The following is a 26,137-nucleotide window of genomic DNA, read 5'->3' as shown; positions in this document are numbered from 1 at the left end:
TGTGATTTATATTTCGTTTCCATTTCAGCCAACCAAGCAATCTAACCACTTAACTTTTTATCAATTCTCATGCACAATCAGACATTGATAAAAAGAAGTCTTATTTATATTTATATGGGCATAGCCCTTACGGAATACAACATGTCTTGGGATGATAAGCCAATTGTTTACATTTTGTTTGGGGAGAATAATATTGTATTACATTTATCTACAGGAACTACATAATAGTATGGTTTCGGATCATGGATCTTCAGGAATCAGTAAGTCATTTGAAGATCAAGGTATCCTTTCCTTTGGAACCCATTCTTCTCATGGCGCCCCAACACTTTAATCCTGTTGGCGGGGATTACATGGGTCACTTCCTCATATACATATGAGTTCAGCTCAACCCTCTGACCTCGAATATGTAAAGTTGAGTTTACGTGAGCTTCCACAAAAATGAACAGCTTTACGACTTTTAGGTCTTCCAACCACTTGATCCTCTGTAGGTATGCAAACCAGTGGGCAGCTATATAGTAGATTCCTGAAGTACCCGTCCATCTTCGTTCCATGTACAAAGGTGATGGATTATAGATACGTTCTAGGATATTCATCATCTCAACCCTTTGTCGATAATGCGGGGAATGCATCATAGTCACAAACATGACTCGAAATACCAAGAACCTGTTCCATGCTTCATAGTTAAGCAAGACAGCTTTGAAAGTAAGGAAATGTTTGGACAATAACATTTGCTTTACTTTATCTTATTAAGATTTCATAAAAACAAATTCTTCGTTGGTTGGCTCTGATACCAATTGTAACGTGTCCACCTCTTATCTTCAGGACACGTCTTAGCAATCCATCGGAAAGGATGCCTAGAAAGCTCCGCCCGGCACTCCCATGGAATGTTACGAGATTTGCGATTTAGAAATTTCCGCATCTGCCACATAGCGGAAGTATTCCGGTCGTTCCCACTTAGGACCAACCTGAATTAGGGTTTTTCCTATTGGTCATTTCCTAACGGCAACTAGTGTCGAACCTGAGCAAACTACTTTACACAGAAATGCCAGGTCCGAAGCAGATTCACACTGCACTTGGTTCAAGGAGAATGGGAAACGAGAGGGATGCGAAGCTCAACCTCCCTACCATAAGTCATAGTCCCATTTCGTTCCCCTAAAACAACGTAAATCGGGATTAGTTATAACTCTAGGTCAATGCTCCTGTTGTTCAGTTCTTTGAACGATCTTTCTGCTATCCATCTTAATTGAGAAAAGTTCCCGGTCGATCGGGACCACCCATCTGTAGGATGGACCTATGGCCACATCCACCGCACTTTCCTCAGGTTGTTTAGTTATTTAATTACCTAACACATTTAGTTCGACATGTATCAATCAGCTTTCTTAATTAGCCTGTTAGGTACTGGTTCCTTCACATAATTATAGCACTTGACATAGAAAAGCAATGTCAAACAAGTTCCTTTTTAACAGGTTATCATATTTATCTTTGAAATACATAAATTCCAGTCCGTAGGCTTATCCACAATCCGCCCAAAGGCTATCCAGCAATCCACAGGGATCACTAATCCAAGATTCTGCTCATAAACTAGTATGTGGGCCTCGAGATCCAATCCCGAGTCACGTTAGTCTCTTGTGCAGGGCCCAGAAGGTGAGGGATTTACGGCCAGAGCCCCCCTTGGCACCCAAGCATCCTCTTGTTCCAAGTAACGCTTAACGGAGAGACCTCTCGCGACGCGTTCGGTCCACCTTCTCGGCGCAGTTAAAAACCCCCTTGTTTAGGGTCACGCAGGCAATCGGAGGTAACTGAAGCTGCCTCTCCCTTCAGGCCTTCAACCTGAAGCATTAGATATCTATTTATCCTTTAATTCTTTGATCAAACAAAGTAAAATAGTGCTCTTAAATCTGTAACAAGCACAAACATTTCCATTGGTCGTTATTGTTGGCCAACTGCTAAGGAGTGAATTCTTCTTTCCAAATGCATCCAACACTCAATCCAAGATTAATTTTGACTTAGCAAGATCCCCTATATCCTGTGTTAGGGCGTACCCTATTAACTCGACTTGATCAATACCTTAAGTTCATATGTTATTCCAATTTATTGGTTGGTCCTTTGCTTCCAAGCATTTTATCTTTACCCAAGAAAGATACTATATTAGGATGATTATTCATCCTCTTGCAAGATAACTTGCGTAAGAATCTGCCAACCTCATTCTGAGAAATTGCTCATTCCCTTGTGCTCCAATCACAAGATCATGCGACTCTGCAACTTGTTGCACAAGTGTCGCATCAAACTATGGGACTATTCTATCCATCAGCGGTGTCTTCTAATCACCGTGTCATGATTAGATACAACAATCCGTTCTTGATTGCATTAGGTCGATATTCTCGGTCCTAGGGTTCCAAGTTCCATCTTTCTAGCAAGAGATTGTTAGGGAAAAACCCTAGACCTTCTCTTGCAAGTATGTCCTGATGTCCCTACATTTCGTGAAGGTGGGCAAGTATTTAGGGTATAGGAGTTTCAGTTTTAGCAATAGGTGCGACTAGGTAAATGTATTTACTGTGCTAACCCCAGTCAGTTCCTTGGGATATGTTGCATTGAATTAACCCTCTTCTAACGAGTACTCCGTGGTTTTTAGGTTTTTAGGTTTATGCCAATTTAACCTATTTATTCTTGAAGATAATTACACTATCATTTTCATAACCACATGACTCATTGTCTACGCGTAAGTTGATTTTCAACCCTAACTTTTCAGTTTAAGATCAAGCATAGGTTAGGTTATAGCCTGATTCCAATTAATCATCCTATAACTTGCGAAGAAGATTCATGATAAAACAAGCAGCCTTTTACTAATAATTATGCAGTTGAAAAACAATAATTGACTAGAGTTATGCAACGTAAGAATCATTTGATGCCTTGCAATTTCCTATGGGCTATTAGTACTTTCCATAATGACCCATTTGAAAAGAAGATATGTCCTAATAATGCGACATGCAAATTATACTCCCATGCCTAAATGGAGTGCACTATCTTGATTCCGTTTTGTAAATATGGACATTAATCTAAGTTCAATTCATTGAAATGCAAAAAAACTACTTGCTAGAGACACATAACAATCTTCTGCTCACTTTATTTGTTCGTTTTCTTAAAAATACTAATGGTCAAACTCTTTCGTCGTGAGCTAATTATTTCAAAATTAACCAAAGTATTTAAGATGAAAAATGCATCATATCTCCTAAATAAAATCATCCACGCATGATTGAATTATAACAACGTAAAAAAGAAATTAGGAAGGAAAACCTGGACTTGTGGTGAGATATCCACGTGGATGCTAGGAGATGATCCTCCTGCAGCTGTCCCTTGTGCTTTCTTAGGAGCCATTGTGAATGCGGCCTTTCCATCTTGGATGCGGCTTTGTGAAACTCCCTTTGTAATTCCACCGCCCTTTATGAATGTTTATTCCTTCCTTCCGTAGAAGCTTCGGTGCAAATTGAATACATGGAAAGGGTTTAGCAACTCGGGCTAATTGGGAGATTGAAGGAAATCCAAAGGGACAAGCTTAATGAGCCTTTTTAAAGGCCTCGGATAGGACCCACAGAAAAGGGGTATTAACTGCACTTTTAACAGATTGGAAAAAGGGGGCAAAGGGTATAAAAAGACCTTTGAAGGGATATTTCTGTGGAGGAGGGGAGAAACCCACGGGAAGGGTTTAAATCCCGAGAAGAGGGTGTTTTAAAATCCTCTGTGAGTAAGGCCCATTAAGCCGGGAAAGGGCTTAATGGCCTTTTTAAAGACCCATAGAAAAAAGAAAATAAAAGGTGTAAAAGACCCTTACGAGGGCTTTTGTATGGGGGAAAAAGGTGTCAAAAGACCCTTAACAGTGGATTTTCTGTGGGAAAAACAAAAAGGGCTTAAAGAGGCACATGAACCCGAGTTAGGGGGAAGCCCGAAAGAAGAATTTGTGGGGGGGGGTTATATGAAAGGGCCTTTTGAAGACCCACAAAACAAAGGGGGAAAAAAAGGGTGTAGAACAACCCTTTGGATATAGGGGATTGTGTATGGGGAAAAAGGGCTTAAAGAGCCCTTAGGAGGGAGCTTTTGTGTGGGGGAAAAGGAAAGCGTATGAAAGGGTATGAAAGGGTATGAAAGGGGGCTTAGGAAGCCCCCTTGAAAGCTTCCAGAAGCTTCAGAGAGCTTCTGCACGTGGAATGCTTACGTGGAGGAGAGGAAAAAGAAAACGATTTCTGGGCGGTAGCTGGCGTGATTCCCTGTGGCGGCGACAACAACGCGGAGTCCCCACAGTGGCGTTGATAGTCTCTCCCTCCTTCACGACTGCCCAGCAGTCTCGACTCCCTAACGATCCACCTCTCTCCACACCCACACTCTCCCTCATAGCTATCGTTTCTCCATCATAGTGTGACAGTATTTTCCCTCCCTCTCTCACCACTATGGCAGCATCAATCTACTCTTCACTCCCTCCTCGAGCTTTCTGGCAGCCGCGATGCCCCCAATCCTCCCACCATCCTTAAATAGGTGAGGGGAGGGGATCCTCCCTCCCTTGTGTGGCATCTCGCATGCTCCCATACGCTTAGCAAGCTCCAGCAAGGAGCTTACTTATACATGCGGTTCCCCTCTTCCTCCAGCACGAGAGTCGGCTGGAGGAGAGGGGCATAATTCTAAAAAAATTGCCATTATCTAATTAAAGAAATTATCATTACAACTTATAAAAGAAATTCACGCGTGAAAGATCAGAATGTTACATCCATACTCATCTCTACCAAGCTCGATGGTCAATGTGATCTCTTCATCTTGAGTAAATGCATCTGCAATATCCATATCTTCATCTTCATCATCTCTTGGCTCAAGTCCATTATAAATCTCATCATCCAACTCCTCAACTGCATAGATTGCATCATCTTTTCTCTTGAATAATTTGATTCTCTTCCCTACAATCGGAATCCGCAAGGCCATGCCATCAAGTTCTCCCAAAGAATATGTAGGATTGTCATGGACATGCTGCACCAAATAAGGCCCAAACCATCATCTCAAAACCTTGCGGATAGTACTATACTGATTGTGTAGTTTGCTGTCATAGACTAACACCCAATATCCCTCCTCAATCTCTTTATGTCTCAATCTGTGTCTGCTATCAAATTAGTCTTTATTGCAAATTCTGGCCTCTTTGAGCTTTTGAACTGCTCTCTTAATATCTTTAGATCTTCTTTCCAATTGACAAATATGAAAAGCTAAAAAATCCTCTCTAGTCATCTCTTCTTTCTGCCACAGTAAAGCAGTCCAAGTAAGTGTGCAAATCTCTATAGGCATGACTGGCTTCTACCCATACATAAACTCAATGGGCATATAACCTATAGTCACACTGTGAGTAGTGCGTCAACCCATAAGGCATAAGGCAACAACCTAGGCCACTCTCTAACCCATCCATCGCATGCTTTCGCCAAGGCTTTTACAATCGGCGAATGGCCTCTTTCGCTCTTCCTGTAGCCTTCTAGATTATATGACGAAGTCAAAGGAAGTTTAATTCCAATGCAAGAGAAAAACTCCCTAGCCTCGTCAGCATCCAACTCACCTCTATTTGCAGTAATTTTTTTAATGCATCCATGCTTGCAAATAACATCCTCCAACAGAAACTTACAAACCACTGAAGTAGACTTCGTCTGTAATGCTCTTTCTTCCACTAATTTGTGAGATCTTCTCATGCCAAAACAAGATAGTGCATTTGCCATAAACCAACATGCATAGTAATCAAATCAAACCAACAAGCATAGTAATCAAATCAAGAATCCACTTGTAGTGAATATTTAGCACGTAGTGAGGGCTGAAATGATGAACAGGTTGCCTCTTACCCATCCAACCTCCAATCCTCACTAAGAGAACTAAAGAGGGGCACCACCTAGCCAAAGAGAGGATGGGCTAGGACATCCCTATTCTCAAAGAGAATCAAGAAAGCCAAGACATAAATTTACAAGAGAGAATATATGTGCTAGACACCATATTGGAATATAAGAGAGAGAGATGAGAGGAGAGGGAGACGAGAGGAGAAGAGGTAGAGGAAGCTTGCCTTATGCTACATGGGATGAGAAGATGAGAAGAGAGGGAGATATTAGGAGAAGAGGTAGAAGAAGCTTGCCTTATGCTACATAATAAAAGAACTCACTCATAGCTTCCCTCAAAGAGATGAGGGTATTCTAGAATGCTCTCATGGACTTGTCATTGGCCTTCCTTCTCTCCCTCCATGGGCTCTTTATATAGCCTCCATGAGGGATTAGATTAAGCTAATCTTCTTGATTAACATAATCCTAGATGATGTATGGCATCTTTGAAAATATGGAGCATAGTGAATGGGACAAGTCCCCACCTTGGTCATCATGCAAGAAGCCAAGGGTGGTGGTAGACAACATAGAGAAATGGAGCTAGATTACAAGAGGTGGGTGCCCAAAGCACATTATTATAATATATTTACAAGAAGGATAGAGTAGAAAGTTGGTGTGATGAAAGAGAGAAGAAAATTGCATATAGCCAGCAGTCTGCGCCCTTGTAACTTCAAATCCGTGAGGAATTTGGAAAAAGATTCTTCTGCAACTTTGTAGACCAGGTCGAAACCGATCGGCCTTCGCGGGAATTTTCTTGAAATTCGCTTTTTCTTGGGAGTTATTGAGATTATAAAAAAGACTTTCCAAAAGTTGCTTTGACTTTAGTCCCCCATATGTATATAAATACATATAAGCATGTGACAAAAGGGGTCCATGCTTGTAAGCTTTTGTGTAAGATCCAAATGATACCATGATGTGGATATTGACTTTTGTGCTAGGGTGAGGTGTCCTCTAATGATGGTGATAGATTCCAAATCTTAGTGATGCAGACGGGGCCCATGTGTAGTTGGAGGCTAGTCCTTTGAAAAATCCATGCATTCACTCAACTCCTAGGTGTAATCCATTTTCATCTTCACTAAGATAACCATCCCTTTTACCCTTTACATTGACATGCCTCCTAAGAACTTGTTCCCCCCATTTGCTAGAGTTATCGTAATCGAGAAGCAATGTAGCATACCTAGTGCTTGAAGAGTAAACCCAAAGTGATATGGTAGGCTCTTGATAGGGGCTTTGGCCAAAATTTTGTGGTAGTAATCCGGGTTGTAAAAAACCCGGATCATTAGCCCTCCCCTTAGGCTAGAGGTATTCATGCCTCTAGCTTGATAATGATGGTCCAATAGAGCAAGGAGGACTGCACCCCCTCATTGGTGGCTCTTCATTGAATGACTGCTCCAAAGTGTTCATATTTCTTTGAAAATAAGGCTTCAGTCGCCATCCATTTACCCTTGTCTTGTGAACCTTCCCATCTATGTCACCTAGCTTATAGCTGCCATTTGGATATCTCCTTATGACCATGAATGGCCCTTCCCACTTGAACACAAGTTTAGCATCCTTTCTGTTATCGAAGCGGTTATCATAGCGTAGCACAAGTGATCCTTCCCTTATGTGTTTGCTAGCCAGCTTCTTATTAAAGGTCTTCCTCCTCTCTTCAGCCTGCATGGAATAGTGTTGGACTGCTGCTTCTCTATCTAACTCCAGCCTCTCTAGATCCAAGATCCTTTCCTCTAACTTCTTATCTTGATTCTTCTCTTGACTGGCTACTAAAACACGCAAACTGGCCAGTTCCACCTCTATAGGAAGCAAAGCTTCTTGGCCATAGACGAGGTGAAATGGAGTATAGCCAAGCGAGGTTCTAAATGAAGTCCTGTAGGCCCAAAGAGCTGCATTCAATTTTTTATCCCAGTGCTTGGGGTGCATGTGTACCTGCTTGGTAATTATCTTACAAATCAGCCCATTCACTTTTTCGACCAAACCATTACACTGTGGATAGTAGGGAGTAGAATGCCTGTGCTTGATTTTTAGCCTTTCCATTAGCTCCCCTACTAGGTTCGCCCTAAAACCAGGACCCCGATCAGAGATAATTTCCAAAGGTGTGCCAAACCTGCAACAAATATTTTCAAACACAAATTTTCCCACTTCTTGGGCTGTGATCCTACTAGTTGCTGAAGCCTCTGCCCACCTCGTCATGTAGTCCACTCCCATTATGATGTATTCCTTGCCAGATTGAGTTCGTGGGAGTGGCCCTATTGCATCAATCTCCCATTTCTCAAATGGGCCATATGTAGTTATGGGATTTTGTTCCTCATGCACTAGCTTCCTTGGTCCGGCCTTTTGGCAATCGTCACAAGTGCGGCACCAATGTTGCACATCTCGATGTAGACTAGGCCACACAAAACCGGCTTGGAGAATCTTTCTGCTGGTTATTTCTTGAGCAAAATGTCCACCACAAACCCCTTCATGGCAGCTCTTAATCACATCTATAATCTCCTTTGCTGTTGGCACCCTTCTAAGCACTGCATCCTTTCCTTTGCAATACAACACATCATTTATCAAGCGGTATTTAGTGGCCTTAGTAGCTAGCCACCTTTTCTCACTTTTACTCATATGTGTAGGTGCCTCACCTTGCTCGAGAAAATAAAGCACATCTTGTAGTTGAAACTTTCCTTGAAACAAGGGAAGCTTTACGGCAATGATGCCCACCATTGCCTCTTTCAATTTTTCAGCTGCTAGAGCATCTGCGTCGCCATTTGTGCGCCTTGGCACAAAATAGATTTGGGCTTTCTGTAGCTTTCTCATGAGAGTTTTAGCTTCCCTCATTTTCACTGCTAAGTTATCATTTTTACAAGCCCAGATTCCTTTCATTTGCTTAACAATGAGCATAGAATCCCCAAAAACATTAAGCCGAGTGATACCATGTGAGAGACACCACTTCAAACCTAAAAGCAAGGCTTGATATTCTGCCTCATTGTTAGAATGGACATCCTCCAAGCTGATACCTTCTCCATAAAGTTTGTCACCTATGGGACTGAACACCACTATTCCTGCTGCCGCTCTGTCTTTAATACGCTTGTAGGCTCCATCAAAGTAGAGGGCATGGGCATTCTCCACCCGTGGCGGCTCCTCAAGAGGAGGTGTCTCCTCTTTTACCTTTCCCTTCTCATTTTCCTTCTTTTGATGGCATCTATGGGTCAACAAATCAGCTAGGCAAGCTCGAGTAGAATCCTCCACTTTGAAGGTGTAGTCAAACTCTTGGAGTTGTATCACCCACTTAGCGATTCTAGCTGAAACATCCATGTGCTGTAAGGCATAGGGAAAATGCTCTTCTGTCGTGATCACTGTGAATGGCCTAGGGAGAAGATAAGGACGAAACTTTCTTATAGCAAACATTAGAGACAAAACCATTACCTCGACCATCTTGTACCCTCGTTCTGATGCTGTCATTACTCTACTAGAAAAGTAAACCGGTCTCATTAGTCCAGTTTTAGCATCCTTTTGTATTAGTGCTGCCCCTAGAGCATTGTCCCCAAAACTCGGGTTGACAAAAAACTCTTGATCCCAACAAGGCTGTAAAATTATAGGAAGGGTGCTAAGAGCCTTCTTCACCTCGTGAAAGCACCTTTCGCTTTCGTCACTCCACAGGAGCTCCTCAGAGTGGGTTAACTGTTGCAGTGGAAATATTAATTGGGAGAGGAGATGAATGAACCGCCCCATATATCGCACCTTCTGAATGAAAGAGGTTAGTTGCTTCACAGAAGATGGTGATGGCACCGCCAATAGGGCCTTAACTTTGTTTGGATCAGCTTCAATGCCCCTCTCACTTACGACATGCCCTAACAAAGTTACACTGCTTTCGCCAATGCGACACTTCTCATGGTTTAACTGCCCCCCCATTTGTGCGAGTCGGTTGAAAGCTTCATCCACCTTTCCTAGATGTAAAGCCTTAGAACTATAAATACAAAAGTCATCAATAAAGACCCTAATGGATTTTCCAAAATATGGCTGGAAGACATAATTCATGAATCGCTGGAAGGTAGCTGGGGCATTTGTTAACCCAAATGGCATTACTTTGTAAGCAAAACAACCCCAAGGTGTAATGAAGGTGGTCTTCTGTTGATCCTCCTCAGCTATTCGAATCTGGAAATAACCTGAATACCCATCACAAACAGTGTATCTCTCATGCCCGGCCACCTCGTTGAGTATTTCATCCTGAAAGGGAAGAGGAAAGTGATCTCTCTTTGTTGCAGCATTCAGCGGCTTGTAATCCACACAAATCCTCCATTTTCCATTCTTCTTGGGTATCACCACCACAGGTGAAACCCACTCTGAATCCCCTATTGGATAGATAAAGCCTGCCTTTAAAAGTCGTTGCACCTCAGTGAGTAGAGCGTTTTGTTGAACTACTCCCAATCGTCGTAGTCGCTGCACCACTGGCCGTGCTCCCTCTTTTAGATTAATGTGATGTTGTACTGCTGTCACACCTGTGATGTGTTCATAATCAGAAATAAAAAGTGCAGAATGTTTTATCACCACTTCCATGTAGGCTGCCTTCTCCTCAACTGATAGATCCTTAGCCAACATTTTTTCTAACCCCTCCTTCTCGACCTTTGGAAGCTGCTGCGGAATTTCACTACTAGAAGGCCCTTTTAATGTAATCCCCATCACTTCTAGAGAGCTTTCTTCCTCCTCATTAGAAGACTCTCCCTCTGTCATAGATGACCAACCCTCGCTGGAACTCCATTCATCAGCGGTGGTTTCTAACACAAGATCCTCCTGTCGGCCCTCCTTCATGTTGTAGATAGTGCTCTTCCATTTTTTATGCAGCCCCTTTTGTGGCCTGAGCTCTAGAGCCCCTGTCTCCCAATCTTGTCTGGCTTTCATTCCCATTAGCCATGGTCGCCCAAGAATGAGCGGATAGCCATCCCCCTTCACTGGCATCACATACATGTCAAGCTCCAATTGCACTCCACACACCTTTACCTTGACTTTCTTTATAACTCCCAAACAATTTACTACCACATTGTTAGCCATTTTGGCCCCAAATTTAGTAGTTTCATTTACCTCTAATCCCAAACGATGCATCAACTTTTCCGTCATGACACAAATCTCTGCACCTCCATCCACATATGTCTTTGACACTCTCTGCCCATTGATTTCGGCTTCCACTAGAGGTACAATATCTTTCATCTTTCTAGCCTGGATTGCATTCACATGTCTATTCTTCATGGGTCTAATGCTTACCATCTTTGACCATTGTCGCCGCACTGTTGGAGATAGATGTAGTAATTGTGGCCATGAAATTTTTGGCCCTTGATTCCTCACATCAGCAAGCAAATCATAAGCTCTAGTACCTTTACCCAAGGGAAAATCATCTGGCTCAATGTGTCGGCGTGAGCGAGCCCTCCTCTTTTTACTGTTGCGTGTCTTTGCAGCCACTGATGACTCTGCCTCCTCTTCCATATGTTCAACCTCCTTTTGTGGTGTAGGCTCCATCTTCTCAATTCTACGGGCTTTCTTCACCGGCATTGCTTCAACCTCTACTACCTTGTCCTTCCCTTTGACATCACTCTCATCTAAACTAATTATCCTAACATCATGATTCTCTGGCGGTTGAACAGGCAAGGGCGGCACCTCTGCAAGTGGTCGAGGATGCTGGAGAACTTGAACCGGTGGTGGAGGCCTTGGATTCGGTGGAACAAACCTTTCCCTAGGTGGTGTCACTTGTTGTCCCCTCCTTCTTGGTTGGAACCCATTTCTTGGAAAACGCCTAGGATGAGGGCAAAAGTACATACCATGGCCAGTCTCCCCACAATTATAGCAAACATACTCTCTTTCTTGTCTTCTTGGACCTCGATTGCCTTCATTTATGAGGGGAGGGGGTCGTACTCCTTGCACCAAATTTAATGAAAGGCTTTCAAGTTGATTAGTAATGCGTTGTAGGAGCTCTTGCTGTGGTATCTCTGGTTCAGGTGGGGCCTCTGCTATTTCTCTAGGCCTTGGCATGGTTGGTAAAACCTGCATGGGCTCAACTCCCCCCTTCAACTAGGCTTGATACTTCAATTTTCTATCTTTCTCCCTCGCATAAGTGACTGATTCTTCATATGATGTGGGAAACTTTCCTTTGACCTTCTCCCTTAGTAGAGGATGGAGTCCGGCTAGAAAACAATCTTTCTTAAGGCAATCAGGTACTCTTTCTCCCTCAGCTAAAGAGGCTGTCCATTTATCCCACAATTTTATAAACATGCCTTCATAGGTTTGGTACTCCCCTGCTATGGTTTGGCGAAGATCTAAGAGTTGTCTCCAAATATCTTCAGGTGGCTCTGTATCTTGGTACTTGTGCATGAATGCGGTCTTGAGATTCTCCCAATTACCCCTTGTAGCCTCTGGGAGAGCTTGATACCACACTCGAGCATCACCCTTTAGAACTAAAGGGAAGGCCCGTACTTTGGTTGCTTCATCATCCCGGCCTGTGACTAGAAAGGCCATTTCTAAGTCATCCAAAAAGTCGAGAGATTTCTCCCCTTTGTGCCCAAAAAAACTTGGAAAAGCCATGATAGGAAGATGTTGATCTAGCTCAATACAAAATAAAGATGAACACGTCTAGGCCCAAGTCATATCTTATTAAGGGTAGAATAAATGGATTTACAGATGCATTAATCTCAGCAAGACGACGAGGGTCCAATAAGACCCTTATAACATTTTGAAACCTGAGCTTTGTGCTAACAATTATATGCACGGTTTGTCTAGCAAGTGGACGGATAGGTCCATACAAGTCCCTATGGTTCATGGGATACACTTAGAGTAGAATGAATATGTGTACATTAAAGGAGATGTTATAATCCAAAATAGGGAGTATTATGGGATCAGGTGACAACAAGATCTCTCTCAACCTCTCAGCTCCAAAATAGAAGACCAACCTTTGCTGAAAATGTATCTTTCTACTAATGCACACATCCACCCGAATGTTTTGAACCGATTGAAAGTTGTAGAAAGTAGGAGTAGTCATTTATGCATTAACTACAAATGTACACTACAAACTTTCATGAAGCGTGTCGTTGAAGCTATGGCCTCTTAGATCCCACCATTCGAGAGATGCGAAGGACTTGCTTACCGCTGATTAGCGTAGCTTTTGTGTGACCATCATCAGCCTTGTAAAGTTCATAGGCTTCGATAGCTATCTTTTCAATTACTTTGAGTCTTCTTGCTAGTAGTAGTTGAAGCGCATCACCATATGTAGCCTCTCGCCAATACTGCACACCATTGATGTGTAACTCACCCTCCAAAAACTTGTTAATCCTCGATTTTGAAAGCGCCTTCACCACTTGAAGACGAAGCTCCTTAGGGAGTGTCTTTACACTAGACACCAAGCACTCAACACAATGCCTTGACGTAGAGACTTGATGAGAGCAATATTTCTCATGAAGCAAAGAAGGATGTGTGTAATTAACTTGCTTTACCCGCATACGTGCCGTTTGTCGATAAAGATCCTTCTTCTCATGAGCTTCTTTTGGAGACCATTGCGGTACTCTTGAGCGGCGAATCCCTTGAATAGGGTTTGATGAAGATTCCTCCTTAGTGATTTCTTGACAAACACTCGTTGAAGAAGAGGACAACTCCTTAGATGTTTCTTTCTTCATGGAAGTTGTAGAGCATAGCTTGAGAACTCCTCAGCGGGGGCACCAAAAATGAGGGCTGAAATGATGAACGGGTTGCCTCTTACCCATCCAACCTCCAATCCTCACTAAGAGAACTAAAGAGGGGCACCACCTAGCCAAAGAGAGGATGGGCTAGGACATCCCTATTCTCAAAGAGAATCAAGAAAGCCAAGACATAAATTTACACGAGAGAATATATGTGCTAGACACCATATTGAAATATAAGAGAGAGAGATGAGAGGAGAGGGAGACAAGAGGAGAAGAGGTAGAGGAAGCTTGCCTTATGCTACATGGGATGAGAAGATGAGAAGAGAGGGAGATATTAGGAGAAGAGGTAGAAGAAGCTTGCCTTATGCTACATAATAAAAGAACTCACTCATAGCTTCCCTCAAAGAGATGAGGGTATTCTAGAATGCTCTCATGGACTTGTCATTGGCCTTCCTTCTCTCCCTCCATGGGCTCTTTATATAGCCTCCATGAGGGATTAGATTAAGCTAATCTTCTTGATTAACATAATCCTAGATGATGTATGGCATCTTTGAAAATATGGAGCATAGTGAATGGGACAAGTCCCCACCTTGGTCATCATGCAAGAAGCCAAGGGTGGTGGTAGACAACATAGAGAAATGGAGCTAGATTACAAGAGGTGGGTGCCCAAAGCACATTATTATAATATATTTACAAGAAGGATAGAGTAGAAAGTTGGTGTGATGAAAGAGAGAAGAAAATTGCATATAGCCAGCAGTCTGCGCCTTCGTAACTTCAAATCCGTGAGGAATTTGGAAAAAGTTTCTTCTGCAACTTTGTAGACCAGGTCGAAACCGATCGGCCTTCGCGGGAATTTTCTTGAAATTCGCTTTTTCTTGGGAGTTATTGAGATTATAAAAAAGGCTTTCCAAAAGCTGCTTTGACTTTAGTCCCCCATATGTATATAAATACATATAAGCATGTGACAAAAGGGGTCCATGCTTGTAAGCTTTTGTGTAAGATCCAAATGATACCATGATGTGGATATTGACTTTTGTGCTAGGGTGAGGTGTCCTCTAATGATGGTGATAGATTCCAAATCTTAGTGATGCAGACGGGGCCCATGTGTAGTTGGAGGCTAGTCCTTTGAAAAATCCATGCATTCACTCAACTCCTAGGTGTAATCCATTTTCATCTTCACTAAGATAACCATCCCTTTTACCCTTTACATTGACATGCCTCCTAAGAACTTGTTCCCCCCATTTGCTAGAGTTATCGTAATCGAGAAGCAATGTAGCATACCTAGTGCTTGAAGAGTAAACCCAGAGTGATATGGTAGGCTCTTGATAGGGGCTTTGGCCAAAATTTTGTGGTAGTAATCCGGGTTGTAAAAAACCCGGATCAGTAGGTAGGATGAAGCTCATCTCTCTGCCTCACTGAAGAGAACAATTGACAATTAGTGCATGTCTTAACAAACTGTGAGATATCTCTGTACATGCCTTTCCACTAATAGCACTCTTTAATCTTCTCATAAGTCACCCAAACAACTCGACGTCCAGTCCAAAGACTTTCATGAAATTCTGTCATGATCCGCACTTGTGAAGCTCTATCACACACAACCATCAATGGATGTCCTCCTCACTTTCGTGGATGCTTCCAAAGTAGCCCACTTCTCAAGAAGAAAGCATAATCTTTTCTCCTAATCTTCTTGAAGTCTGCATCAGTCCATCCATCCTGTCTAGATATGGTACTCAAATAACGACCAATCTGTGAATACTCACCTGTATACAAAGACTCATCAAAGCTTTCCAAAGTAGACACATGACAAATATGATCAACATGCATGGATGAAAGGTCGGCCCCATCATCAACATCATCAATGCAAGAAAAATCATACCTCACTCGTGAAAGCATATTAGCTACTAGGTTGTCTTTGTCTGCTATGTGCCTGAATTCAAGATTCATGGATTTTATGTACCCAATCTGCCTAAGCATGGCAATATCTGGAGTAAAACAACTCGTGATCATACCAAGGAGAGGAAAACAATCAGTCTTGACTACCATAGCAACACCAATGAAGTACTCTTTGTCATTCTTGAGAGTCATGAAAACTTCCAAGGGCTCCCTCTTAATCTATGGATACCTACGCTACCACTCGTTTAGGACTTTCGCCCCAAACTGAATAGCATACCTATTTCCATGTGCATCATCTTGACCAACAGCCGATAGGACTAGTATCAATAGGTAGAACAATAGGTCTCCCACACTCATAATCTTCTTTTCGAAGAGTAGCAACAACTCTCAATAATTTCTCCAGTTTCTGCATAGCTTTAGTATGTCTCATCTCCCAAGAAAAATGTTTCCCTTTTCTCAAGAGCTTGTAGAGATCATCTGCAATATGAGAAAAATGAGAAATCCAAATAAGATAAAACACACAAGCTCCAAGAAACCTGTGAACCTCCGAAGTAGAAGAGTAAGTCTCCAAAATCTTCTCTATGGCATCAACCTTTGCAAGAGAAGGTTTCCTGCCAATACATATGTCTAACAATCAAAACTTCTTTGGCTCCAAAAATAGACTTTAACCCCGACAATGTCAAATTCACTTCCTCTAAACTGCAAAGAATCCTCTCAACATCTCAAATATGTGCGGCCACAAAGAACCTGCATCCATGATCATCTAAAGTCTCATCCTTCTCTTTTTCCAAACAACCTTTAATAGGTAGAACATCAATAAAAGGCATGCTAAGCTCTGGAATAAAATCTTGTAAGACCTTATTCATCCCATTCATCATATGGGCAACTGAATTAGTAGCTCCTTCTGGAAGCATACACATTCTGACAAGACCTAAAGGTGTCTTCATCGTAGTCAAATCTCTACTCTCAAGGGCAAGCTAGAACTGATCATATCTAAAATAAATATCTCCAAGTTAATAGATAGTACCTCCATCAAAAGCTTATGCAAACTCATCCATAATAGATCCTGCACCACCATTTTTAATAGTAACCTTGTTCACCGGTTGTAAATCCTGTATGAATCTAAGTGTCCCACTCTTATTAGGAATTTGAACCATCTATTAGAATATGGAGCTGAAAATGGCTCTAGAATTCCCATCCTAATCCGCTCATCCATTTTCGGCAAGTGAGCCTTAGATATAAGACTAGGCCATAGATTCCAAGGGACATTCCAAGGGACATGCGAAATGGTAAAAATAACAATAGATATTACAATCCTAGGATTAACGCATCCAATCTCATGTGGGAAAAAAACAAAATCTTTTGCATGTCTGCACAACATCTCTTCAAAACATCTCACCTCTTCTGGAAGTAGAAAATCTTCAGTCCCAATCTTCATCTCTTTCAGTGTCTCAGCTGAAAACTTATGACCAATACCGGCAGGATCTCGTAAAGGAGGTTGCATAGCAACTCTCCTAATCATCTCATCACTATCCAAAGGTAGCGGTCCTGCAACTGTCCTATCAACTTTCGTATATTTTGTCTGAACTTTGGCTTCATTGCTATATCCTACAAAATTCAGCCCTTGTTGTAAACACCCTAGTAAATACAAATTTTGTTGTGTATAAAGAGTAGCATCAACTCTTTTTGCTGAAATAAACACTTTTTTCTAATAAGTCTCAACACTCAAATTTTCTTAAAGCGTGAAATCAACAATTTTGCAATTCATCCCCAAAGAATGAACCTGTAAGATATATGACAACTCTTGATTGTCAGTTTTCAGCAATACTGAAAGTTCTTCTATAGTATCTGAGCATGAAAGCCCATCATAGAGACCATCTATCCTGTCTTCTTTTTGCAAGATATCTGAAAGCTTCAATTCCTTTTCTTTTCTCTTCATATACTACATGGCAACTCTAGGAATATCAAAAATATGCTAAAAACGCAAAGTGCTTTCAGTGGATACACCATAAACATATGAGGAAAAACTGCCACTGCTAAGAGGCGAGAGCTTTCCCTGTCTCGTAGCACCATCCTCTCACAAGACAATAGTATGTAACAAAAATTTGGCTCTCCTACTAGAAGAGGGAAGGTCCCTTAAGGAACCCTTATTCCACTGATGGTTGATACAAACAGTCATGAATTAGACAACCCTCTTTCCATCTTTACTTTGGATTTTTGCATAAGCAAACCCATCGTCCAGATACTTAGTCTCCATCCGAGACATAGGAATAAATGGTTTTCCCAAAATAATAGGATAAGAACAAGAGTTTTGTACAAAGAAATGATAAGACTCACCCACATCTCCAATAGAAATCTTCAAGTTCAGACAAGCAGCATACAAATCTAACCTTTGCAGGAGAAGGCTTCCTGCCAACACATATGTCTAACAATCAAAACTTCTTTGGCTCCAAAAATAGACTTTAACCCTGAAAGGTCAAATTCACTTCCTCTAGCCTGCAAAGAATCCTCTCAACATCTCAAATATGTGCGGCCACAAAGAACCTGCATCCATGATCATCTAAAGTCTCATCCTTCTCTTTTTCCAAACAACCTTTAATAGGTAGATCATCAATAAAAGGCATGCTAAGCTCTGGAATAAAATCTTGTAAGACCTTATTCATCCCATTCATCATATGGGCAACTGAATCAGTAGCTCCTTGTGGAAGCGTACACATTCGAAAAAGACCTAAAGGTGTTCTCATCGTAGTCAAATCTATACTCTCAAGGGCAAGCTAGAACTGATCATATCTAGAATAAGTATCTCCAAGTTAAAAGATAGCATCTCCATCAAAAGCTTATGCAAACTCATCCACAATAGGTCCTGCACCAAAATTTTTAATGGTAACCTTGTTCACCGATTGTAAATCCTGTATGAATCTGAGTGTCCCATTCTTATTAGGAATTGTGAAAGATCTATTAGAATATGGAGCTCAAAATGGCTCTAGAAATCCCATCCTAATCCGCTTATCCATTTTAGGCAAGTGAGCCCTAGATACAAGACTAGGCCATAGATTCCAATGGACATTCCAAGGGACATGCGAAATGGTAAAAATAACCATAGATATTACAATCCTAGGATCAGCGCATCCAATCTCATGTGGGAAAAAAACAAAATCTTTTGCATGTCTGCATAACATCTCTTCAAAACATTTCACCTCTTCTGGAAGCAGAAAATCTTCAGTCCCAATCTTCATCTCTTTCAGTGACTTAGCTGAAAACTTATGACCAATACCGGCAGGATCTCGTAAAGGAGGTTGCATAGCAACTCTCCTAATCATATCATCACTATCCAAAGGTAGCGGTCCTGCAACTATTCTAACCTTCCTATCAACTTTTGTATATTTTGTCTAAACTCTGGCTTCATTGCTACATTCTACAAAATTCAGCCCTTGTTGTAAACACCCTAGTAAATACAAATTTTGCTGAAATATTTCACCAAAAAACACTTTTTGCTAATAAGTCTCAACACTCAAATTTTCTTGAAGTATGAAATCAACAATTTTGCAATACATCACCAAAGAATGAACCTGTAAGACATATGACAACTCTTGATTGTTAGTTTTCAGCAATACTGAAAGTTCTTCTATAGTATTTGAGCATGAAAGCCCATCATAGAGACCATCTATCATGTCTTCTTACTGCAAGATATCTGCAAGCTTCAATTCCTTTTCTTTTCTCTTCATATACTACATGGCAACTCTAGGAAGATCAAAAATATGCTAAAAACACAAAGTGCTTTCAGTGGATACACCATAAACATACGAGGAAAAACTGCCACTGCTAGGAGGCGAGAGCTTTCCCTGTCTCATACCACCATCGTCTCACAAGCCAATGGTACCTAACAAAAATTTGGCTCTCCTACTGGAAGAGGGAAGTTCCCTTAAGGAATCCTTATTCCACTGATGGTTGATACAAATAGTCATGAACTGGACAACCCTCTTTCCATATTTACTTCGGATCTCTGCATAAGCAAACCCATCGTCGAGAACCTTAGTCTCCATCAGAGACTTAGGAATAAATGGTTGCCCCAAAATAATAGGATAAGAACAAGAGTTTTGTACAAAGAAATGATAAGACTCACCCACATCTCCAATAGAAATCTTCAAGTTCAGACAAACAGCATACAAATCTCCTGTAGTCTTGTTGGTCGCGCGCATGCGCCAACCATGATCCACATCAAATGGCCATCTACCAATATCATATAAACCTTGCACTATGATATTAATCTCAGAGCCATGATCCAAAAGAGCAACAGAAGGAGTCTCTATTTCACCAACCTTGACTACAGTCTCCGTAGTCACACAAGCCTAGTGACTACATGAAAAATGGCTACAAGGCACCAATCTAGGCGATCATCACTCTCAGTATATTGTACGTGCTAAACTAAAGGGCTGAAGTAAATGCTGAAGAGTCTTATTGGAGTTCATACATAAAGCTCCATCTGTAGACTCCTCAATAGTCTCCTCATCAAAATCAATCTCCTCAATCTACAACCCATAGAGAATAGCCTCGGCAACAGCTAAAGCCTCTCGATGGATCATATTCTATGTCGGCTCTTCAATAACCTATTGTTTCCTTTTAATGATGTCGATGATAACATCATGAAATTCTCTTTTGGCAATTCCCAAGAATTCTCCAAGAGTAAATTCAATTTTATAGTTAAGAATCCAATCCTCAAGTACCTTTTTCAAGTCCGTAGTCGTCTCAAAGTTAGAAAGCAACTTGAATCCAGGTTACTTTTTCGGCTTCTGATCCTTTGTTTTTGGGGCTTTCTAATCTTCCTGTACTTTCGACTTTTGAACATCAGCCATACTATGCTCCGGTCCTGAAGAAGAAGGTTGAAGAACTGGATCACTCCTCCTAGTCACCCTCTTCGATCCTTCAGGCTGATCATTATCTCTTTTCCACTTCTCTTCAACAAGCGCTTCAAATCCTTGAAATTTCGCCATGTAAATATAGATAGAAAAGACATCAACTCGATCATTCCATCCATTCTCTTTTGTGATCGAATCTCCTATGGCTGAAAGTTTGGATAATGAAGCTTTTCCCTTCTTCTCTGCATACAGTGCATACTTGGGGAAGTTACTATATGTATATCATCTACATCACATGCGTTCAAGGCCTATTTATAAATATCATTATCTGTGAAATTTTCCTGAATAAAACATAACCCTTTTCTATTCAATCTGTAAATAACCCCTTTATATTATATCCCTATGTATGTAAAAAAATGTAAAAAAATGATATTTTAAAAATACATTATTTTGAACCTACGTGATGCACACATATAATCATGAGTAACTTACCCGAGAGTGCATAGGACCATAAAGGAGATTTGTCCTTTGGCAACTGCCCGAACTGAAGACCATAGGCAACAACTTCTCTTGCCACCTCTCACATCACATAAGACGAGCATGAAAGAGACTCCTCCAATAATTTCTTCATACCACCCTTACCAAAATTTGGTTTAACTTCAACCTTTTCACCTCTTCAAAATCTTTGCAGTCCTTCCACTCATGATCTGGACTATCACACCACATGCAATGGCGAACAAGATCATTCATCGAAGAATTTACTGGAGTAGAAGAAGTTAGGGATGAACTTGGAGTTGGACTAAGTGGCTATTGCTCCATTCTGTTCATCTTAATTTGAAGGTATTTTAAGTTCTTTGAAATATCTTCCACCATACCTTCGACAATCGGTTTTGTAGATGGTCTGACAACCACAGCAGGAATAGGCATAGGCATAGGGATAGAAGTAGGCATAGACACAGGATGAGAAATAGGAGAACTAGTGGATGGTGCAACATGAGAAGTAGGACATGTTGAGGTAGGAGAAGACATCGCTAGTGGTAACTGCATTCCGATTTGCAAGCAAGCCTTTTATCACCACCTCCTTGTCAATGTAGAGACCACATCACCAGCATTCTGCCAATATGTCTTTAATCCCATAGGCTGCGTACAGTCTTCAAGAAGATCTCCCAACTCATCTTGAAGTGCGAGATTAGCCGCATGCAAGAATAACTCCACTTTCTCCGAGTTTAGAGCTCTTTTCTCTAGAGCATCCCATTGGTTGCATCACTCTTCAAACTCCCGCAACAACTCAAAAGCAACAAGTCCTTTGTTGGGCTAATAGACCCACTCTCTAAATGTCTTCCACGTAGCAATACCATAATCCTCCGGAAAATATTCGCCTTTGAGCACTTTCTTGAAAACATTCCAATTAGAGTCTTGTACAAAAAAATCTATCACTCTAGCACGCAAAGCAAGTATGATAAGCCATAAGAAATAGTTGCTCCAGTTGGATGGAACTCCAAAGAAGTGCATCTGGCTTTCAAAGGCTTTAAGGTAGGCTGAAACATTTTGGCCATCAAATAATTTGCACTCACTAACCACAGCCTCGATCACCTTGGTCGCACCATGCGTATGCTCTTGCTCTTGATGCAACATTCGTTGTTGATGCAACTGCTGCTGCTGCTGCATAGATAACTGCATCTCTGATTCTGCGTCATAATGGCTGAAGAAAGAGTTTGTAATAAATTATTTATCTCATAAGTCGAAAAGAGAAGAAGCTATCGATGAAGAAGGTAGATTATTCGAAGAGTCTCCCATCTCGATGATCAGAAGCAACAATTTCACGTTGAGTTCACCAGATGTTGCTCGAGATTCGCATGGGGGATTCATGAAAGTCGCTCGCCCGTAAGGACGCTTTGAGATGGGAGAATTCAACTTATCCAAAAGAATTTTAAATGAGAAAACAAATTCTTGATTAAAAAATATTGACAAGTTACAGATTCATAAGATTTTCGCTTTTGATCACAAGAGTTTCAGAAAAGAAATCTGAGAGAGAAGAGAAGAAGGTGGGATGACAAAATTTTTATGGAGAAAATTTGAGGAGCACGAAGCTCGACTCGAAAGCCTGATGTCACATAGAATTTGTTGACGATCTTTAAAAATAGGTGAGAAGCTTAAAGCTCAACTCAAGCCAATCTTGATAGTGACTCGCAATGATGGTATCTTTGATGTAGGCGAGGGGCTTAAAGCTCGTCCTCAAGCATTCTCTCCAAAATTTGGTGACGGTCTTTGAAGAAGGCGAGGGATTCACTCTCAACCTCAAGCCTTACACACACTTGATTCCATGGTGAGACTAGAATCTCTTTTATATAGATTTTCCTCCTCTTCTCTTTACATAGTGTTTTTTGCTTTTCTCAATAAAGCTTTAGGCTTTTTATCCCATAAGCCTTCTTTAAAGGCTACATAAGCTTTAATGCAATAATAGCTTTTAAAGCTATTAAGAAAAAAGTTGTCGCTTTGTTTTTCTTCATCGTAAAGCATTCAGTGAATGTCTGGAGGAGTACCGACACCAATCTCACCACCATAATACCGAGCATCCCAATAATGCTCAATAATTCTTGAGCTCCACACCATGGCTCGCATGGTGGCCGGAGGTGGAGAAGTCAAGGAAGGACGATATGGTAAGAGGCTATGATCCCGGAGTCGGAGCTTCACAGCCTTGAGGTTGTCATCGCCAATGGGATTTTTCTTGAGGGAAACACGCCGGAGCTCAGACGCGAGGACAGCGGACAGGAGGAGGCAGAGGACGAGGGCAGAGAGGGTGCAAGAACGGACGACGCATGCTATGGCTGCAAAAGAAGTTTGAAGCTATACAATCCTGGTTGTATGTGGAATGCCAACTAAAGAGTTTGGTCTTGAGACTGTAGTGTTTGATATGATAAAGCCATCCACTCGTCAGGTAAGCGCAACTACAGCAATGCCAGCTAAGTCCAACTTTGACAAATCTGGAGCAATCTTCATGAGTTAAAGAGGGGGCCCTCTCTGCCCCCATTGCATCTCATTCCGAGCTGCTAGCACCCTCTTAAATAGATCTTTCAGTTGCTTCCTTCCTTGTAACTTTCGTAATCCACGGGTGTTGGGGGGAAGACACTTTGATAACAAAGTAATCAGCATATTGAGACAAAGTATGAACACCTTGAACATAATCAGTAGCAGCATCTTCTGTGCTTTTGTTCTTCCCAAGATTCACTCCTAAAGAGACCAGGGCCACTCTTGGATAGAGAATTGCTCTAGTCATTTGGAGACCATGACGATTTGGAGACTGACTCAGCAAGATGTTGCTTTTCCCATGTTGTGATCCCAAGCGCTTTGCTACTGCCATAGTACATTCACTATTAAAACCATAGGGATTGATGACAGCCCCCTGCACCAGTAATCTGAAAAAATGAGGCTTTGGATTGCCCTCTTGAGGAAGAGGTGTCTTTGATCCAACCTCAACAAAACCAAAACCAATCCCTAGCATGCCCTCCATAGCTTTAGCATTTTTGTCAAAACTATCAGCAAGGCCAATAGAATTGGAAAATGTCCTTCCCCATACCTCCACATCGGGAATCAGTGGATCAGGTCTCTTCTCCTTGGGAGCCAAACCATGAGTTGTTGCCTACACAGCTAGCTTATGTGCATCCTATGCATCTAGCATTCTAAATAGCATATTCACATACTTCAATGCTTCAAACAATCATGCTGTGCCAGTCAAGACACATCTCCAAGTAAGGCATAATTTAGGAGGAGGAGAAGCTCCAATAGATTGGCTGGAAGCTGTTTCTAGTCTGGCCTGGGTAGCGAAGAAGAAGTATCATGTGCCTTGCCTGGTGAAGGATGTCAGAAGCTGCAACTGGCCCTGGTTGATGAGCCGGGCCCTTTGATATCATGCCATTCCAGGGCTCTCTCTCTCCTTCTCTCTCCTCTCTTGCCCCTTCCCATTTCTCTTCCACCTCCATTGGGAGAGGTCAAGTCATTAATTTGTTCAAGTTATCCTCTCTAAACTATCCCTTCTTAACAACAAGATAAAATCCTGAACCTCCATGTCTCACATGTAATGAAATTCATTAAAGGTGATCCAAGTAACCTCCTTAAGAAGTTCAGAGCCTTTGTAAAACATCCCTCTTAGAATATCTATCATTATCACAATACAGTTTGCATTGAGGCTATAAGACATCTCCAGTCTTCTCCTTGAGTCAAAGAGCAAATTCCATATTCATCAATGTCTGATGATGTAAAACTTTTGACCCTTGAGTCTTCGAAATGGATACCTTCATATGAACCTGTTTTTCCATGCATTGTGCCCGAACAAAAAAATATGCTTTTAAAAAGAATTTCATGCCCAATCATTTATGCAGTTTGCAAATTAAAATCCATGTAATGCAATCATTCAAATGATGCTTCCACACAAAAAATTACGAATGCATTGAAGAAATATTGCCTAGTCTAACTGCAATGGTGGACGCGCAGCATCACGATACTGTGACTATTGGAGATATTAGAGATGAATATCATTTTGCTGTGCAGGATTCATGTAGTTATTTGGTGACCCTGCACATTTTGGTGTAATTCACAGCATAGAACAACATAGGAGGCACCCCTCAGCTGATTGTCATGGCCCCACTACGACCCTTCTACACCTTGGGGATTGGCCCCTTGATGCATCCCTAACACATATAACATATACGAAACAAACTCCGCTCTTGGTACCAATATTATATCTTTTCGGGAATGTACCAGTCCTCACTTACTTGTCCCCTTGGACCCATCGTCTAGACCTACAGCTTGGGTATCTTACTCTCTCCAGCATGGGTCATTTATCTTTCAACTAATTGCTATGCAGGCTAGGAATAGACACCATGTGTATGTGATTCATGCAATGGTGGATGATTTATTGTGCACAAACAATTATGGTTCAAAATCAGCCTATGTGTCGCGTAAAAATAGCCATTTTAATGAATTTTCGCTAATACACAATGCTTCGTTGTAGGAACCTAGCACCAAGCTAACCCTCGTGTTGCTAGATCCATTATTTCTAAATAAACCGAATCCTAAATGTTATGCATACAGAGAACAATCAGACTTTGTATTATTTCGGCGCTTAAACAATTGTATAACATCATCCTCCCCTCACCGTTTAAATTTTGTTGTGGTGAATAGGTGTAGAGGTTTTTTTATGTAATTTTTTATATGTAAAAGCAATAAATACGCACTTTAACACAAAGAAAAAAGGCCAAACTGAGGCTTAACCTCATGCTTCAACCTCGTTAGACATTCACATACATAGATCTTATTTTTTCATTTTTTTTTCCACACAATAGACCCTTTTTTTTTCTATTTTTTCTATTTTTATTTATTTTAAAGAGAAAATAAGTATTTTCTAGTTTTTCTCTGATGATTGATCATTTGAACTGAAACTCAGCATATTCTCTTATTTTATCCCGTGTCCACTCATTTTTTTCCACTCAAAATCAAAGAAACTATTAATTTCCATCAAAATTAGTGATTTTTTGGATTTTGGAAATTTATAATTGCTATAAACCAATACAGGTTTTGCATAACAATGATTGCAGCCCTCAAACATAATGCAAAAAAAATTCAAAATTTTTTCAATATATATGCACACCATTTAGACCATGAACGATAAAAAACAAGTAAAATTCTTTCATAAAATAGAGCATATCGCCTTTTTGCGTGTTTTGGGTTTTTGGAATATTTAATTGGAACTGTGTATCGACCAACCGGCCATGGATTAGTCTCCTCAGCCTCTTCGGACAATCTGGTGCCTCTCGGATAAGCATCCATCACCTGATTCTCTTCTTGATTCTTGCCACATGAAGCA

The 26,137-nt window shown here is 41.2% G+C and overlaps 2 pseudogenes; both read right to left on the bottom strand.

Annotated features, from left to right (window-relative positions):
* Window positions 1–16,365, bottom strand: part of LOC148042126 (dihydroorotate dehydrogenase (quinone), mitochondrial-like) — a 36,778-nt pseudogene extending 20,413 nt beyond the window's left edge.
* A 6,429-nt stretch (window positions 16,366–22,794) lies between these two features.
* Window positions 22,795–23,953, bottom strand: LOC148042125 (dihydroorotate dehydrogenase (quinone), mitochondrial pseudogene; annotated as a pseudogene).
* Window positions 23,954–26,137: the final 2,184 nt, after the last annotated feature.

This window comes from Lygodium microphyllum, chromosome 1 (genome assembly GCF_053477565.2).
Source record: "Lygodium microphyllum isolate KBCC chromosome 1, Lygodium_microphyllum_v1.1.10, whole genome shotgun sequence".
Lineage (NCBI taxonomy): Eukaryota > Viridiplantae > Streptophyta > Polypodiopsida > Schizaeales > Lygodiaceae > Lygodium > Lygodium microphyllum.
Note: the sequence above shows the minus strand (reverse complement) of the source record. Positions and strands in the feature narration are given on the sequence as shown.